Here is a 19679-nt window from a genome sequence, read left to right on the forward strand (position 1 = left end):
TATCTCTACTGGTTCGTGTCTCCTTAGTCCGCATCATTCCTGGCCTCTGAGCCGAGCCTTTCAGAGAGCCTTCAGTAGTTGCTGTTGTCTGTCCGCCATCGAGAAGTGTCTTTTGTGATAATTTGCCTATTTATTGATTGGACTGCTTGATTTTCTGGGTATTAAATTTTTTGAGTTATTTGCATAATCCAGACATTATTCTTCTATTGGAAGAATAGCTGGCACAATCCGACCCCCTCATTCTATGACTGTCTTTTCCTCTTTTAATTGTTTTCTGTGTCAAACAGAAGCTTTTTAATTTGCTCTACTCTCCTTTGTCAGTTCTTGTTATTATTTCCTGGGATACTGAAGTCCTATTCAAGAAGTCATTGATTATGCCTATATCTTGAAATAGTTCTCATATGTTTTCCTTTACTAGTTTTAAAGTTTCTGGTCTTACAGTAAGGTCTTGATTCCACTTTGAGTTGACTTTTGTGCAAGGTGAGAGAGGGAGCTAGTTTTAATCTTCTAAATGTGGATACTGAGTTTTCCTTGCATAATTCAGTAAAGCATCTATCTTTTCTCCAATGAATGTTTTGGCAACCTTTTTCTTGTGGATCAGATGACTATTACTGTGTGGGTTTATTTACGATTCCTTGTTCCACTGGTCTTCACATTTTTTTATCCATACCATGCTGTTTTTGTTACAATGACTGTGATATATATTAAAGTTGGATATTGTGATCCCTCCATCATTCATTTTGCTTAGATATTTTGTTTACTCAATGTGTTTTATGCTTTTATATGAATTTTAGGATTTTTTTTTGTCTAGATCTATGTAGGATGCAATTATTTTGGTGGGGATTGCATTGAATCTATAGATTGCTTTTACTAGTACAACCATTTCTAACACTGATAATTCTCTTAATCCACAGACATGGCAGATCTTTCCGTCTTCTAGGGTTGTCTTAGGCATCTTTTGTAATTATCTTTTATAACTTTATTGTAGGGTTCTTTCACCTCCTTGGTTAGATGTATTCCTAGATGTTTTATTTTTATTAGAGGCTATTGGAAATGAGATTGTTTTTAAATTTCTTTCTCAGCTAGTTTTTTATGGAAAGCTACTTATTTTTATGTGTTGATTTTATATCCTACTACTTTGCTGAATTTGTCACTTGTAAGAGACATTCGGTGGCCTCTAGAGTTTTCTGGATGTAAGGCTGTATCATCTGGGAAGAAAGATAATTTGACTTTCTTTTCTATTTCTAATCACTTTACATTTTTATCTAGGAATCCAAGCCTTCTGTTATAATTTATTTGTTATATTAATTTTTGCTAGCATACAATAATACATTTCTGTGACTTTGATCTTTTAAAACACTGACATTATTTGAAAAACACAGACCAGTAATTTTACAGAATGAATCTTAATCAGTATTTTATTATATTTTTTAATTGTGAGATTTAGTTTAGTCATTTGTGGGCCTTCACACTGAAGTACATCAATATTTTGCCCCATTATTGGTGATGTCAAATTTGATTGGTTTAACAAGGTAATATTAATAGGACCTGTACAATGAAATACCTTCTAATCTTTGTAGTCATGTATAGGACAATAAGTTAAAAATGTATATATCCTGTCCCCCTACACACTGTCACCCAATAGACTTTGCACCCAGTAATGCTATGCTTTGTTCTAAATGAAAATATAAACATATGCACATAAAATTAATAATACATATATGTACACACATATCTATAAACACATATAAATTCATGCAAATGGACATAATTATACATATTTAAGTCTTTATAATGAACAGTAAGCTTTTTAAATCTCAATATTTTTCTTATGCATGCTATCCAATTTATTTTATTTGCTAATTTTCCTGTCTACTTATCAATTTTAAATACATATTTTAAAGTAGTACCTTCAGTGGCATTTGTGAATTGTTCATTTAGATTTGTCACACAAGAGAAAAGTTAATACAATTCTGTAGTTTTAATAGTTTGAGCAACTCTGAAGTTCATTAATGAGATCTACTGGACAGTTGATTATGTAGACTTCTGTGCAATTTTTTTTCCTTCTTCTCTCTTTACTTCTTTTTCTAATGTTAAAAACAGCTTCACATCCTGGATATTAACTACTGAAATTTTTGTGGTGTAATTAATGGAAAAACTATGAATTTGAAAGTAAAAAAATCTAAAATCTGAGGTTGGATTTTTATGCATAAAACACACATATATAACACATATTCAGGACAAATCTCTTTCTTTCTTTTTTTCTTTCTTTCTTTCTTTCTTTCTTTCTTTCTTTCTTTCTTTCTTTCTTTCTTCTTTCTTTCTCTCTCCCTCCTTCTAGTTTCACTACCCATCTTACCCTGTCTGGTTTGTAGTTTTCCTCACATTTTTAAGAGATTTATTTATGCAAAGCATATGAAAGCAGTATATCCAAAACACTTAAGTATCCTCTAAGTGTTGATAATTTGAGTAATCTGTTAAGCATGAAGATTCTGTTAGCTGAGTTTTTCCTAAGTTTCTTTATTTAACAATATTACTTCTCCTATTATATTCCTAAACTTTCTGCTTCCTTGGTAGGGATTCTTGAGCAGTAGCAAAATGGACTGTGGTTTTTGTAATGGGTACCTATTTAGCTGCTAATATTTGATATTCCTTGAAAAAACAATTATTAGGAAAAAACACATTTATATTTTACTACCAGAGGTATAAAAACTATACACACACACACATAGTTTGCATAAAGAAAAATAGAAACAATTCAGAGGCTACCTATTTTAATTTCCAAATTTGAGTAATAGCTGTAAAATAATTTAGAATGATTTCTAATCATAATTTCAGTCACAAGAATAGTTTTAGATATTGAGGGATTTGTTGACTGATTTTATGGAGGAGGGTGAGGGAAGATGAGGATTATTTCCTAATCTAGTCCCTTTTGCACCAAAGAGTCCTAATCACAGGACAGCATAATCTCCAGAGTCATCTGTGTACTAGGTGATTTTAGCCAGGGATGAGACACAGGGAGGATGAGACAGTTTGCATTAACAGTATTATCTATGAAAGATCTGATAGTTTGTGCATGTATCATGCATATCTGTCAAAGACCATTTGTTAAAGACTGATCACCAGTTTATGGTGCTATTGGGAAGTAGTAGAATCTTTAGGAGATGAAGCATTGTGGAAATAAGTCAGGTCATCAGGGATTGCCTTTGAAAGGACACTGAGACTCCGGCTCCTTCCTGTCTCTTTCTGTGTTCTGACTGCCTGGAGATAAAAGTATCTCTCCTGCCATGTTGAACTGTGCTACCACAGGCTCAAAGACCATGGACTGAACCCTCTGAAACTGTGAGCCAAAGTCATTCCTACTTGTAAGTTGTTCATTTCATGTATTCTAGCTCAGTGATGGAAAACTGAGTAATATAAAGACATAATGGGTATGCCTGTGTTTGTCTTTTATTTAGACCTCTTTGAAAGTAAAGATGTGATTTATCTATCTTTGAATTGGTAAGCACATTTAAATACCCAGACACAGTGTTATCACTTTCACTAGTACTGACCATTAGGAATTAGATGACCTTTGAGTCTTCAAAGGTCATCAACGGCTTTCACTTATGCCTTGATTTTTTTCTTGTTGATACTAAACCAACTATAACATAAGTAATGACGATTCGTGTGCAGAAATTTGAAGGTGTTTTTCCATACTTCCTAGAGAGACATCATTTTGAATAGTAATGGGAGCACTGAGGGGAAGTTCCAGTGACAGGAATGGAAAGAGGACAAGTTTTTTTTTTTTAATCAGAATTTCTGCAGCAAGAAAAAAATATGTGTACTACCAAGTCCTATCATTTTTCATATAGTATTACATGAAGTCGAATCTTCTTATGTGAGAAACCTGTAAGATGCACTGATGTTCCTTTTGTATATGTTGAAAATAGAGGGATTCTGAAGTTTTCAATGTATGGAAAGACTGGTTCAAACAAGTTTGAGGCCATCTTGGCTAGTCAATATTGTTCAATGCTTATCTTTGAATTCTTTTCTCCCTCTATTTCTTAGGTTATCTAATCATTTTTTGGACTGACGCATGCTTCCTTTCTCGCACTAAGCATAAAGGCAGCCTATTGAGTCTCAATAACCAGAAAGCCAAGGAGTTGATATATCTATGTCATAGTTGGCTTGGGGGTAATTGCACAACTTCTGGAACTTTATTACTACAGAGATCTCTTGAAGCCTCCAGTCACTGCTAAAATCTACCTTCCTGGGTTAACATGTGATGATCCTAAGGCCGGAAGTTTCTCCAGGCAGTGAAGAGAAGGTCCTAGAACTGCTGAGTACTAACACACTGAATTTTAATTCATAGGGGACTAGTCCTTAGTAATCCTGTTTGGATTCTGTAAACCACTCATCTGAGGGCACCACTTTATAAAAAAGAGAGAGAGGTTTTTTGAGTTGCACAGTTGTATCACACTGACTCTTGGTGAAGGCAGATGATGAGAAGTGTGGTGATTTGCCATGGGAGTCTCCCCAATCTATCTAGAAACAGCAGCCAAAATTTTTATGATCATCTCCCCTCTGCCAGCCTGAAATGTCAGCCCTGATAAGTGTTCCTGCTATCAGCTGAAGCAGCACCTCTACATCCATACCTTTCAGGGTACTTTATTCACTATATATTCTATGTAAACTGTTGGATTTGACAAGGAGGAGTTGTTGAAGGCAGATTACTGGAAAGGGGTTATGTTGGCTTGATTTGGCACCGATCTCTCATACCTGACAGCTCAAGCACAAGATTGTGGATGAGCTATAGGACCTATGAGCCTCCTCAGTCAGCACGCACAGCCCTAAGTCACATTTAATTCAGAAAGCCCTGACAGCCCTGTATAAAATGTGAGCCATAAAATGGAGAGATAGGAGCGATGTGCAATAGTAGGCCATTTAGGTTATTTCCTTGTACTGGAGTTTTGGAAAATACCAACCAGGACAATGGAAGCTCTGATATATCACAAAGTAACCTAAATGCAGTCTTCCTAATTTTAAGCAAAAGCAATGTGATTTTTTAATGGTTAAATGGTAATAGAGCAATCAGTGCAGAAACTGTCCCAAGTTCTTCATAGTCTAGCTTAAATCATCCATAACTATATCTGGATATAAACAATGGGGCTCAAAAATAAAGAAGAAAAAGTTTAAGCATTGAAATACTTTGGTATAGCGAATAGAACTGGTACAGTGAAACACACTCGTCTCTGAGGCTTGGCTCTGAGATGTTTCAGCTACCTAAGATATGATCAAGGCACTTAACTGCTTGAAGTTTCATCTTTAATTCTAATACAGGGAAATTAATACATTATTCATTGTAGATTGCTGCCACAATCATTTTTCATGGCATTCCATCCCATGACTCAGTGGCGTAGTTCAGGATTTTGTAGTGTTAAGCTGGGTTTCCTTGTGTGTCTTCTGTAAGTTAAAAGCTGGCTGAGTGGATCACTGGTTGTGCAACTGGATGGTCCCACATTTCTGAGAGTTGATTGGCACTGGATTGATATAGCAGATTCTCAAGTACTTTACTGGGATGATTCAACTCTATTCCATGTCGCTTATTCTGCATTAAATGGAGCCATAGACTATGGCCTCTGGACCGAATCCTTTGCACGGGCTATTTTGTTTTAATGAAATGTTTTGTATCACAAGTTTGCTCATTTAGTTCTATATTGTCTATGCTACTTTTATGTCATGGTGGTATTACTCAGTAGTTTACAAGTTACAATGGAGATCACATGACTCACAAAACTAATGTATTTATGATCTGGTTTTTTTTAAAGAAAAAATTTTGCTGGATTTCACTCCAGTTAACTCACCTGACTGTACAATTGTGGCCACAGCTAAGGAACAAAGGGATGGAATTGTGTGAGGCACCCTTTGAGAGTCTGCAGGCATCAATCCACTGACATCTCATTGGCTAAGGGAATCACGTAGATGTCTTCAAAATCAAAGTTCAGGGAAATAGACTCTACTTCGATGAGAGCAACTGAAAAGTCACAGGGTACTTGGAGTGATGAAGAATTTTGTGGGTTTTTTGGTAGTTAATCATAATGCTCACTTTGTGATGTTATTCTGTGGTTCAACTTAGATACATGTAAAAGCAGTGTATGAACTCTCACATTACACAATTTGAACAGCATTTATCTTGCTCTGTCTTTATTTTATGAGATTAGTGGTAATCTGTGAAATGCTCAGCATGATAGTAATAATAGTAATAACTTGTAACTATGATAAATAAGAAAAGCCATGCTGGCCTTTTCTCTCTTTGCAATGTGCTGTCTCACGAAGACAGATGGGACAAGGACCAAATATTTGGATAGCCTCATTGCCTCTATAACCATCTTGGTTCCCAAACTGTGGCCAGTGTGTTTTCCTGAAGCTATCATCTGTACCCTGCTCCCAACCAAGTGTTTCATCAAGTCCAATATGTTTGTAACAATTTTCATATTCAGTGTAGATGAAAGAATATTACTGGCCTTGATAAAATTACTGTACCAGTGTTTGCTGATATAATTCTATGTTTTCTGTGGTTGTATTAGTCATGAAACTAACAGCGATGCTAAATCCTTGCTTGAGCTATCCAATCTATAAACTTGATAACAGGATAGCATTTACTTTTTCTTTATAGCTTGTATTTTGTGACAGTATATTTAAAAGTAGGATGTAAGAACTTATTCTAATGACATACATGGGAAACAATTTCATATGCTGTCAGTTATTTTACATTTAAGATTGAATTGGAAGCATTTAATTAGAAATTTTTGAAATATTTTGAAGATATAAAGATTCTATTTGTTTTGGAGGCAGTTTTTGGTTGATTCTTCACTGATAAAAGTATCAGCATGTGTAGTTAATTAATAGAAAACTTGTGCCTCTATTAATGAAGTCAAAGCTGACTTTTTGAGTTTAATAGCATTTTGATTAATATATAAAAATTAAAATATAAATTAATATATTTAGAATAATAATTATTAAATTTATTTCCTGTAAGTCACTAATATGATGCTACCAAAAACTATGAAAATTTCATTTTTAGAAATAAATAAAATGCTTTGTTTTATTATCATTTTAAGATTTTCTTTAAATTTTTCTTCAGATACAAAATATATCATCATTGAGTAGAGTGCTAGTATTTGGGATACCAGACATGGAATGACTAGAAATAAATGCAAGAGAGTTATATGGATTGTATTCATTCTGGGCTACCATACTCTTGAGCCAAAGAGTTAATCTAGGGGGCTGGGGATTTAGCTCAGTGGTATAAGCACCTGCCTTGCAAGCAGGCGGTCATGAGTTCGATCCCCAGTACTGATAAAAAGAGAAAAACAAAAACAAACAAACAAACAAACAAATAAACAAAAAGAGTTAATCTAAATACCCATACATAAATGAGGGAGAAATAATTATTTCCTCATGAAAGGAATATTTACTAAGGATCTGATAAATGTCAGGCCCTTCTGTAAGTGTTTGGTATACAATGAGCAGACAGACAAATTGACTTCATTGTAGAGTTTTCCTTTTAGTGGGAATATTTCAACTTGGAACTTTGTAAAGAAAGGAAAAGTATTTGTTGGAATGACTGAACTGAAGCATGTGTATTATCCATATTAGAGGTCAATCCACCACAGTGTATGTGCCAAATCCAGCTTGCAATGTTTATATGTAGCCCACAAGCTCAAAAATGTACTTTGTTAATGAGCACATGTGATGGGTTTGATGACCAGGAGCACTAACTTTGAATACTATATTTAATCAAAGTTATATCCTTGGATAAAATTCCACTCTTCTCATCAGTAAATCCCAATTAGCAAAAAATATAGCATTTTTATTGTTAGCCTTTGAATTTAATCAATAGCTACTTGATTTTTCCCTTCCTGAAATATTTACTTTGACTCTTTAAAAATTTGTCAACTTCTGTTCTATATAACTGTATAGAAAGGATGTAAGTGGGATACTGAAATCAATCTTTCTTTCTTTCTTTCTTTCTTTCTTTCTTTCTTTCTTTCTTTCTTTCTTCCTTCCTTCCTTCCTTCCTTCTTTCCTTCCTTCCTTCCTTCCTTCCTTCCTTCCTTCCTTCCTTCCTTCCTTTCTTCCTTCCTTCCTTCCTTTTAATTGAAATTTCTCTAGTTCTTTGTCGTTAGTATGTAAGTTAAGGTGACTAAGAAAACTATTTCACTTCAGTATTGGTCTTCATACTCTACACAAATTATCTCTTCTTTTCCCAAATTATTATGTTACGTGGCTAATGCTGAACTATTTACCCAGTTTTAAACAATTGATATATTGTTAATGTTCTTTGAAAACAATTTCTGACCTGCGTGTTTTGAGTTTGTATGCATCCTCTGTGTTAGCTGAGCTTTCTTCCTAAGACCATGCTTCTGATATTACTGTGATGAAAAAAAGAAGTTTTTAAAGCCCTTTTTCCTGGAAAGTCTCCTTTTGTGTAGAGTAGCTATATAGAAATCATGACACACTTCCAGTGTGACACTATTAAATCACTTCTCCGAAATGATAGTTAAAATCATTAATGCTTAATCACTTCGTGCCCACTGCCAAGTAGTTTACATTAACAGAGCAGAATATGCTACAGGCAAATGACACTGAACAGAAAGCCCAGAAACAGCTGATGATGTCTAATTTAACATCTTTGTTTTTTGCTGGGACATTTATGCTCATGGTGGTGATTTTATATGGCATACATATAATATAGTCATGGTTATTGCTTTCAAAATTGCTCCTAGTTTCTTTTATGGATTTAAATTTATTACTGTTTTATGGAGAGATAACATATTGTTCCACCAGGAGCATCATGGCTGCTTTTCTGCTCTGTCACAAAAACAAATTTTAAATCCACAAATTAAAAAATCACTGAAACCCCTTTACCAAAAACTAAAACAATAACCGTTATGTTTGGAATCCTGGGCTAGGATTTTAATATATATTTCAAAATAGAAAGCAAAAAAATTTACATGGACTCCTGGCTTTAGAGGTCTATCTCAGAGATACGCTAAACAAAAATATTAAAGTACTTACAACCAAGGCTATCTATTGAAGCACCATTTGCAATACCAAACTATTGAGAATAATTCAAATATTCAGCCATTGAGCAATTGAATGATTCACATATTGGATTATTAGCAACTGTAAAATGGAGAAAACCATCTCTGTGTTATTAAGGTTACTATAGAACGATCTTCAAGCGAAAGACAGAGCATAAATTTCAGATATGTGGAGAACTATAGAGGGAAGGAGAGAATGGCACAGAAGGGAGAGGGGGAGAAACGATTGCCTTTTAATATTTTGTTCTGAAGGTATGACTTTTGGGAACACAAATACTTTATGTAATAATGAAATTAAATTAAATGGAAAGAACTAAACATAGACATTGAAAATAAAAACAAAACTCAAGGTGAATCCTGCTGATGGTATAACTTCCCATGGGGACCAGTCCAAGGAATCTCACAGCATAACATTTTGATTATACATCTCTAGTAGGAAAAAAAAAAACTTAAAAAGCTTTTCCATCACGAATGGTGCAATCAGTCGTACTGTTAATATTACTCTGACATTATGGTACATATAATGTGGGATAAAATAAATGAGTAATCACATTGGTGTCATTGAAAACCAGGTTTTGAGGCAAGGCAGAAAGGAGATAGAGACATGAAGTCAATTAAGTTAAGCGGAGACTTTGTACTACTGAATTTTAATTGGAATTATTAGTTTGATGCATTTAACTAAAACAAAACAAAACAAAGATAACTTTCTTTTTAGACTCTATGTCTACTTAAAAGAACAATCAGCCAGATATAGGAACTGTGAGGTTAGACTGGCTTACACTTTATCATATAAGAAAATATGGATGTTATCCAAGACTACTAGTGTTATAACAAACGTGTTGGGTATTAAATGAAGAGACTCCTATGGCAATAAGTGATAAGATGTAAGAGATGTTTAAACCACTGACTTCATAGGATATATGTACAATATATGCACCTACATCATGCATATGCATATATATCTAAACATAAATTTTGTATATGTGTATATGTATGCATATATACATGTAGTCTTCTTTGAAATTTTGGAAAGCTTATAGTTTCTGAAAACAGTTTAGAAGCAAACAAAGAAAAATCCATGCATTTATCTTCCCTTTCTTATAAAAATTGTATCTCAGCATATCCAACACTTTGCGAGGGGGAAGCAAACCAGCTAATAATTTAAGAAATAATTTATCACTTCAACAACTAATGAGATAATGGATTTAAGCAAAGATTATCAATACCTGTTCACATTACACAAAGAAGACAACCAGAAATTATTTATTCTTGAGGAAAGCACACAATGCCCTCTATGAAGTGTGTGGATACAAAAAGCTAATGAGAATCTCCAGAAGGCTAACAATTGTGAATACATATTTTTGGAAATAAGAACAAAATAAAACAAAACAAAACAAAAACAAAAACAGAAGTCAGAAAAATTCAGCTTGAGAAAACTATATGACAAGCAACTGATTTCTTCAGTAAAACTTACAGGGTGAGAGCGGGGAATAGAGCAGCCAGAAAACCTATCAATTAAAAGAAATTAGAGAGTGGTACACACTCATTATCCAGCCCTCTGAGGCTGCCGTAGAACTGCAAGGTAGAGCACAACCTGAGTAACTTTATGATTTATCAGGACCTTGTCTTAAAATATTTTTTTAAACAAAAAGTGTTAAATTGGAGAAGTAGCTCAGTGGAGCAGCCTCTGTGATCAAAGTCACTACTGAAAAAAAAGTAAACAAAAATAAACGAGGGTAGAAATGGAGATGGAGGATAGATTACAATCATTCAATTGCAAAGTGTGAGTGTTGTTTGAATTCTAATTCAAAAACATGAAGTAAAAACTAGTAAACAATTGAAGAAATAAAAACAAATATCGAGTATTGAACCTTAAACAATTATTTAAATAGTTTTAGGCATGATTCAGGTTTGGAGTATGTAAAAAGGGTCACTCTTTCAGAAACACTGTAGGATGTTTGCAGATGATGTGAAGTATAAGATGCTTTCAAAATCACAAGTAGGATGGAGGGAGACAGAGGTGTCTCTATAAATGAAACAAAGTTAATCTATGTTGCTGTTTTTTTCCAGATGTGTGGTTAATTGTTGACACTGAGTGAAATGCACATGGAGAATTATTACCTTTTTCTCTTTAAAATATACTGAAGTATTCTAAAACAAAAAGTTAAGACATAGAGTGTAAATGTAAAAACATTTTCCTAAAGCTTTTATTATTCATCAAAACCTTAATGAATTAGATGTTGCCTATTGAAACAATACTTATAAAATATTTTGTACTCTATAATAGAAGGTTTTGTATAAGCTTGGGTTGCTTTTAGTTGATGTTTATGATTAACATCTTTATACACAGACAAGCTTATATATTTTTCCAAGTCTTAAAATATATATTAAGATATTGTCATGAAAGGTCAATACCACAATGTAACATGTTCTGCTCATGTGTAATGGAGACGATATTTTTGAAATATGTTCACAAATAATATAGTTGCTCCTTTGAATGGTTTTTGACTTCTTTTGCTTTTAGTTCCTTGTCCTGGGACTTTATCATGCAATAGATGAAGAAAGTAAGAACCTTCTAGAATCAAGAAGTGAGTAAGTAGGAAATATTTGTACAGGTGGAACACAGACAAATTCTGCATTGAAAAAAAAAAAGCAAGAAATAGGAAGGGCAGGGTCTCAGAGAGACAAGGTCTAAGTCTGGGATCGTCCCATGGTCCCATGAAGGGACCTGTCCATCCCTTCGGAGAAGAGAGTCCCTACAAGGGGTATGCACCATTTAATTATTTTAATAGACACCCTTTTCATGCCATGTAACAAAATCCTAACTGCTAGAACCTGTACATGTGACTTAATATGGGAAAGAGTTTTAGCAGATGTAATTAAAAATTTACAGATGAGATTATACTGGATTAGAGTGAACCACACATCCAGTGATAAATCTTCACAAGAGATGAGGAAAAACAAACACACTGAAAGGTGATCATGTGAGGACTGAACAGAGTGGCATAAGGCAGCTCCAACCCAAGGAACACCAGGGTTGCAGGTAGCCAGAATGTGGAGGAGAAGCATTGGACAGATTCTCCCTTAAAATTTCTAGAGAGAACCATATTTCTAACAACCTGACTTCAGAATTCCAGCCTCGAGAACCAGGAGAGAATAAATTTCTATTTTAGGCCATTAAGTTGCGGTAATTTGTTGTCCCAGGAAACTAATATACCTCACTTATGGCAAGTTCTGGAAGTTGGTGTCTACATACAATATGAGATGGCCAAGAGAATAGTGAATACAGGTACCAGGTGAGGGGCAGAGAGAATACCCCTATGTCTTGGTTCCCTTTCTTAGGCAGCTTCTGCAGTCCTAACATGGTCATGGGGTACAGGAGACGACTTATGGCTGAGAACCAGCACGCTGGTTACAGGGATCTTTGTGGTGAGAGATGACTTCTTGAGGTGCACAGAGGAGGTTGGTGGAGGTGGGCAGCAGAGGTAGAGACCAGTAAAAACACCAGGGCTTGGTAGGAAACGGGAAATATCCCCAGACACTAAATATGCTGGTAGAGCAAATCAGAGATATGCCAAGCTGTGAATTTGTCTGAATGGATTTAGAGAAGACAAAGGCTGGAGCCAGAACAGGAGATAATACTTTACAACTCATCAGAGAAGCAGAGCTGGGAGAGGAATACAATATGGGAACCAGAGACCACCTTCCAGGATGAACTGCCTCTTGTACCCAAGTTTTATTTTGGGGAGGAGAACCTTGGCATGAAGTTGTTCTACTAAACATTTCAAACTTTAATAAGGGTCCAACTGAAATGGATGCTTGTAATCCAGTAGAGACTCAGTCAACAGGAATGGCAGGTTTAAGGATTTTCATATGTCATGAGGTGAAGTGAAGGGTTGACGGTTTGGAGGGAGACTGAGAGGGCATCAATGCGAAAATTTCTTTAAAAAATCGCATTTGGGTGCATGAATGGTAGGCTACTGTGTTTGCCCTTGTTAAATGAGAAGTGGCAAAAATCAGACTTTCGATATTTTTCTCAAATAAAATGCGTGACCATTTTTTTTAAACTGGCTAATTGAGACCTATCTTATTTACACATCTGTCTGCCTGTCAAAGAGTCAAGTTAACCCAATGAAAACCTGTTGTAACAGTATCTGTTTTAGCTTCAGCCCTACCATCAAAATCTAGAAGCCTGTCTATTTTCAAAGGGCTCTGTTTTATCAGTCTGGGTGATTAGTTCAGATCTGGCTTTGGCATGTTAGTGTGAAATTCCGCATATAATCCTCATTAAGAGGTCTGCAGGTACTAGTTGATAGACTGGCAAGTTTGAAAAGCTGTTTTTAGTGTATTCAGTTTATTTTGGAGTTTTACATCTTTTGTGTTTTAAACCTCACAATGGTCAGATCTATTTTATAGCCAGCTAGAAAGCATTGAAGCAATTTTCCATACACTGAGGGTCTCCTATGAGAACAGTTTTCTAGGTACACGTGCCTAAAAAATCTGTTAACCTAACACTTTGATTTATTTGCTTATACAACAGCTTGTTAGGTGTGGATTCTTTGGCTGGGGTGACACCCCTATTATCGTTTCCTTTGATGCCTGTGTGACTTCAGATGCACTGACTAATTTGCTAGGCTGGGAAGTGAAGTCCAATAAATGAATATAAAGCACCTGAAGAGCTCGTGGTCTGGAAATTCTTGAACTCCTTTGGAGCAGATCGGTGATATCCATTGCCACTAGATGTCCCTGTGTGGCTTTCCTTTTGGACATCAATACTGTACACATGGTAAGTTATTTCTGCTCTGCTGGATAGAAGGAAAGAGCTCTGCAGGCTCTGAAGAAGCATTTGACAGTGGAAGGTCATCCAAGCTGCCACTCGGCACAACATCGCCCTAGTGCACGGATTTACAAAACGAGGGTGTGCAATGACTGGCAGAAATCAAAATGAACTCTGTTCAGGTCCAAAGATCTTTCCAACTTGTATTATTAAGCATTCTGTGCATTCCATCCTACTATCCAAAGCCTAGATCCAAGTTTCTGAAGTCATCTAGAAAGAAGAAATGGCTTTATAAATTTATTTGTATTTCTGATTTTTTTGCATGATTTTAATAGACATGACTAATATGCATTGAATTAGTATGCGTGACTAGTTTACATTGCATACTATGTGACTTTGATAACTCCCAAACTGGGTATTTTTCATTAATGAAACCTGATTATGTCCTTGGAAGTCCCAACAGTGTCAGGTGACTGCAAATGTTTTTTTAATGCTTACTTTGTATTAGAGTATTTGTTTTGCTACAGATAGACAAGTTTGTAGATTAGTACAGTCTGAGGGTTATAGTTTGAGTAACACCAACCTAAGCATTATCAGGGAGCCATTTCTATACCCTCGGGCAAGCATGAAGACTCAAGGCAGCCTTAGGAAGCTTGAAGGAGACCCTCAAAGGGTGGAGGTGAAGTGCTGTCTGTCTTTCCAGTGTTCCTGATCTTGCACAGGCCGAGGATTTCCATTGAGCCATGTGCTGGATCTCAGATGAAGGCTACTTTTCAAATGGAAAATGATGGGCATTTTCTCACAAAACAATATCAGTGGAGAAAGACTGAACATGGTGACACTTTCTGAAACTTCTGGAAGAAATTAAGTAAATCTTTAAATAGTGCTTTTTGTGTTAGGAAAAATAAAAGGTGACATGGGGGTGGTAAATGCCATGTACTTAGAGTCATTTTGATAATTAGCCATGGTGGCGCCTAGCTGACAGTGTGAGGGCTTACCTGGCAACCAGCTCCAATTATAGAATCAGAAAAAGGAGTTTTATAGCTTTAGAAACTGAAAGGAGATAGTTGTAATACTCAGGGCATCAACAGCTTATGTCCCAACAATCATTTAGGAAGCTTGTTATTTGTAATGCGAGAGCACAATTTGCCTAGACAACTATATTGAAAAGAGTGATTGTGGGTCCTTTTTGCTCACAAGAAACCATTTAAACTGGGTGAGGTTTGAAAGAGAAGAATTAGGCTCATTTCTCCTTTATGGTTTTTTTTTTTTTTTTTTTTCTTTTTCGTTTTTATCGGTACCAGGGATTGAACTCACAACTGCCTGCTTGCAAGGCAGGCGCTTATGCCGCTGAGTTAAATCCCCAGCCCCCTGATTTCTCCTTTATGAATGATTGCACGTCGGATCGAATCAAGACTGCAGGAAATATAATCACTTGACTCTGAATTCTTGAAATCCCCGTGTCCACATGTTGAAGGTAGGAATTTCTCTGCTTTTTTAAGCTGAGAAAGAAACCAATGGAGAAGTTGGGGTGACTGAACTTTCTTCTTCCAGGAAGGTCAGTAATGCGCTCAGAGTCCCTCAGGAAGGGAACCAGCAGCCAGGCAGGGATTGCAGGTGAAGAAGAGTTTCAGTGGTTAATGCTTTAGGGTCTGAAACAGAAAACTATGATTAATGAGTAGTTTGGTGTTTGTGATCCAGCAGAGGTGAGTGAAAATGATCTCTTTGAAAAGGAAAAGTTCAAGAATGTTAGAGGCTCTAGATGAGGGGTTGGCAAGTGGAAGTAAATGAATATAGAGCGGGGTAGAAATGAACAGAACCAAGGAGAAAAAGTAGAAGAATGAGGGAGGGAGGGAGCTCATGGAGGGAGGGAGTTGAGGGCTGAGACTACCGCTCCATCTCCATGCGTCAGAAGGCTGAAACATCACAGGGCAAGGCCCATTTTCTTGTGTGCACATTTCCTTGCGAAGGGCTCCAAAAGGCCTTAACTGTGTCCTTGCAGCAGGAGAACTCAAAAGAGCGCAGCCATCCACACTCTGCTTTGGGAAATGTAGCAGAGGATGGGGCGGATCCAGGCTGTATGGAACTAAAGCTAATGGGGTATCTCAGTACCTCAAGAAATAGAAAATTAGAGATATAAAATTAGGCATGGAAATAAACATTTATAGGGAAAACGAATAGAAACAAACCCTCTGCTTTAATAACAAAATGCTGGGAGTGAAGCCCTTCTCAGTGGTAGAGCCCTTCTCTAGCATATGCAAGATCCTGGGTATGATTTCTACCACCAGCCCCCCACCAAAACAAAAAACAAACAAACAAAAAACAAAAACAAAAATCAAAACTATTCAATTCAATAAATACAGAAAACAACAGCATTTTTAATTGGTGATCATGTATCTGTTTTTGAAATATTTTCAGGACATCTTTCATCTTTGTTTTTGTCTTCTTTGGCAATGACTGTATAACATGATTTTCTATAGCAAGAATAGAAAGGTAATTATTGTATGTGGCTTCTAGCTTGTGTAAGAAAAATTGTAAAATGCATTAATACCTTTAGGAAAATTTGAATCTGAAATCTGCCCTAAAGAAGGATAAACTTGAGACATTTTTCTGTAAATCAATGCATCTTGAGACCATACTTTGAAATGAAATAAATCAGACTCACAAGATTAAATATCACACTGTTTCACTTGTGTAGAAACCTAAAGGGTAAATGAGCAAAATGAAGAATAGATATTGGAAATAAGAAAAACCTTATTCAAATGGAAAAGAGAATAAGGGGAAGAGAAGAAAGAGAAGAAGGAATATTAGAAAGAAAATGGAAGGGACGAATGGAGACAAAGCTTTTGTAAATGCGAAGTGGAAAAAAAAGCATTGACAGGAGGAGAAGAGAATGGAAAAATGGAGGAATTAAGATATGTTATGTGCAGGTACAAATTTCCTATGGTGAATGTGTTGGCAACTGGCAAATATGTGCTAATAAACAATAACTAATCAATAAGTAAAAAATAAGCATGCACCATCAAAGTAAAAATATACATAATCAGTAATATCATGAAAACTTTTATGATTGTCGACAAGTTTAGGAAACTTTCTGTTGACTTTGTTTTGTTCATGAATAGTTTGGAAAAATTTTCCACAGACAAGTCTCTGGTTTCATGCCCTGCAGCCATCTGTTCCAGTATTTATGAAAGTTTTGGTATCTGACACAATAATACACGTTCACGTCATAATGCAATCTCTGGCCTTCGCTTCTATTCCTACTCACAGAAGCCAATGAGAATATTCCTCTAAGCCGTTACTACTGACAGATGCCTAGCAGCACTCAACCTCATCCAGAAATAATGGCTAATAATAACTAATAATGACAATCTCTCCTCTTTCTTCCCTCCATCTCTACCCAATATCTACACTGCATGATTATGTACACCTTTATTTCAATCCTCATGGAGTGGTCTAGATATATAGGTAGAGATATTTACCCACATTCTGCTAAAATCAGTACAAATATATTCCATGCTCAACTGTTCTTTAACCAAATAAAACTATTCTTTGTGATCCTAATGTCACTTATAGTGAGCTGAATTGGGAAGGGGACATTGAAGTGATCTTATGTAATTCCTATTACAATAGCTTAGTTTCATAAATATTTAAAGACCATATAACCCTGTGAACATGTTACTAAGTCCTCCCTCCCTCTTTCCCTGCCCTCTCCTCCACTTTCTTTTTCATTTATTTGAAGTAGGCTGATCTACTCTGTTAATAGGCCCCAATGGATGTATTCAGTCTATGAACTTTTCAAGTTGAATACATGCAGATATATATGCTCTGGTGCTAGCATACAATATATTCTCTGGGGTGTATACCCAGCAGAAACCCTTGGACTGTAGAATAAGCACTTTTCCCTACAAGCTGTTTTCCAATGTGAAGACATGAAGGAACACTTATCTGTAGAATATGTGAGTTCCTGATGCTCTATATCACATCAATATTGGATACTACTGAACTTTTTAGCATTATTCAAATTTGTAGGTGATTAGTACAATCTTGTTATGGTTCAATTCACTTACTTTCTTACTGTGGTGGGCATCTTTTCACACTTTTATACATACACATGTAAGCTCCTACAGTATTTTCTTTTGAGAGGGCTTATTCTGGTCTTTCCCCCTTTTCTATAATGATTTATGTATCTTTACAATACTGATTCATAGCAGCTTTTTACAAATATTCAAAACTATTTCTCAATAATTTTATGTGTAACAAATGTTTCTTTTCAGTTATAGTTGTCTTCATATTCTTTGATGTATTTATAAGTAGATGTTTTAATTTTAATGTACTTGAAGTGAACTATATTTTCTGGTTGACGCTTTTGGACATATTTATGATAAAAGTCTACATTTATGACAATATTTCTATATATTTTTAAAATGTTTATATTTTGTCTTATACATACAAGCTAAATTCACTAGGAAGTATGTTTGTATATATATACTACATAATATAGAGTAACACAAACATGATGAAGAACAAATTTTTCTCCCATTTATTAAAAAGTCTATAATTTACCACTTAACTGCAATAAATCTCTGTAATGTAGGCAGTGTTCATTTCTAATCTACCTATATTCATTTCTATTGGCCTGTGTGTTATTCCAGGATCAACAATATAGTATCTTAATTAAATAACTATACAAGTTGATTACTATATGTGTATATTTATATATTTATTAGTCTATACACTATGTAAGTTTATATATATATTTATTTATTAGAATTACATTAAATTTAGAGGGAAATAGAAGACCTATTGGAAAAATTGATATCTTATCTTCTAATTCATGATCACAAATTTCTTCCAACTTACTTACATGGACTTTGACATCTTTCACAAATATTTTAATTCTCTTTGACATCTCTCACAAATATTTTAATTCTCTAAATAATTTTTTGCACCCTTGGTTCAGTTAATAACTAGTTGCTTAATATTTTTGAGGCATTACAAATAGTATCTTTTCTAAACATTTTGTGGTTTTCTTCTTTTAATCTAATCATCTTGGTTGAATTTAAAGATTGCTTTTTCTCTGGTTGGTGGTGTGTCTTATAAAACTGTCTTTAGAGTGAATCTACTAGTAGTAAACTCACTGTTTTTGTCTTTCCACGATGTCTTCATTGAACTACCATTTGTGAAACTTGTTTGGATGAATGTGGGATTAAAGTGTGAGCTCTTATTCTGCTGCTTTCTCATGTCTATTAGTGTTACTGGGATGAGGGCTCTCAATCCTCTGGTTTTTGCCTGTGCTCACTTCTACAATGTTATCTTTGTCTTTGTGCTCTACAGTTTGATTATGTGTGTTTTTCATTGTACTTTGTACTTGTTCATATTCTTGTATTTGTGTTTTCATATCTTTCATCATTTCTAGAAATTTGCATATTGTGTTATCAAATATTTTTTAAAATTTTCTCTTTTCACTACTTCTGATTTGCTAAGTGTTATCTAATCTCCATCCTGCTTCCTTATCACCTCAGATTTTAAATATTTTCCAAGTCTTTGATAATCTATGCTGCATTCTGGAATTCTTTTCAGTTCTTACCAAATCACAAATGCTCTTTTTGGTTGTGTAATATACTCTCCAAGTTTATGCATTAGGATTTAAATTTGACTGTTGCATTTTCTTATTTACTTGTTTATTTATTTTTATTAGTAACACATTTGCAGTTACATAATGTTTACAGTTCTGGTGTGAAACTGATTCACGTGTGTAATGCATCCTAGTTGCTTTTTTCAATTTCTTATCTTCCCTCCATTTCTTGGTT

Source organism: Cavia porcellus, unplaced genomic scaffold (assembly GCF_034190915.1).
Source record: "Cavia porcellus strain 051 isolate PalLab524CR breed Dunkin Hartley unplaced genomic scaffold, mCavPor4.1 scaffold_27, whole genome shotgun sequence".
In the NCBI taxonomy this organism is placed as follows: domain Eukaryota; kingdom Metazoa; phylum Chordata; class Mammalia; order Rodentia; family Caviidae; genus Cavia; species Cavia porcellus.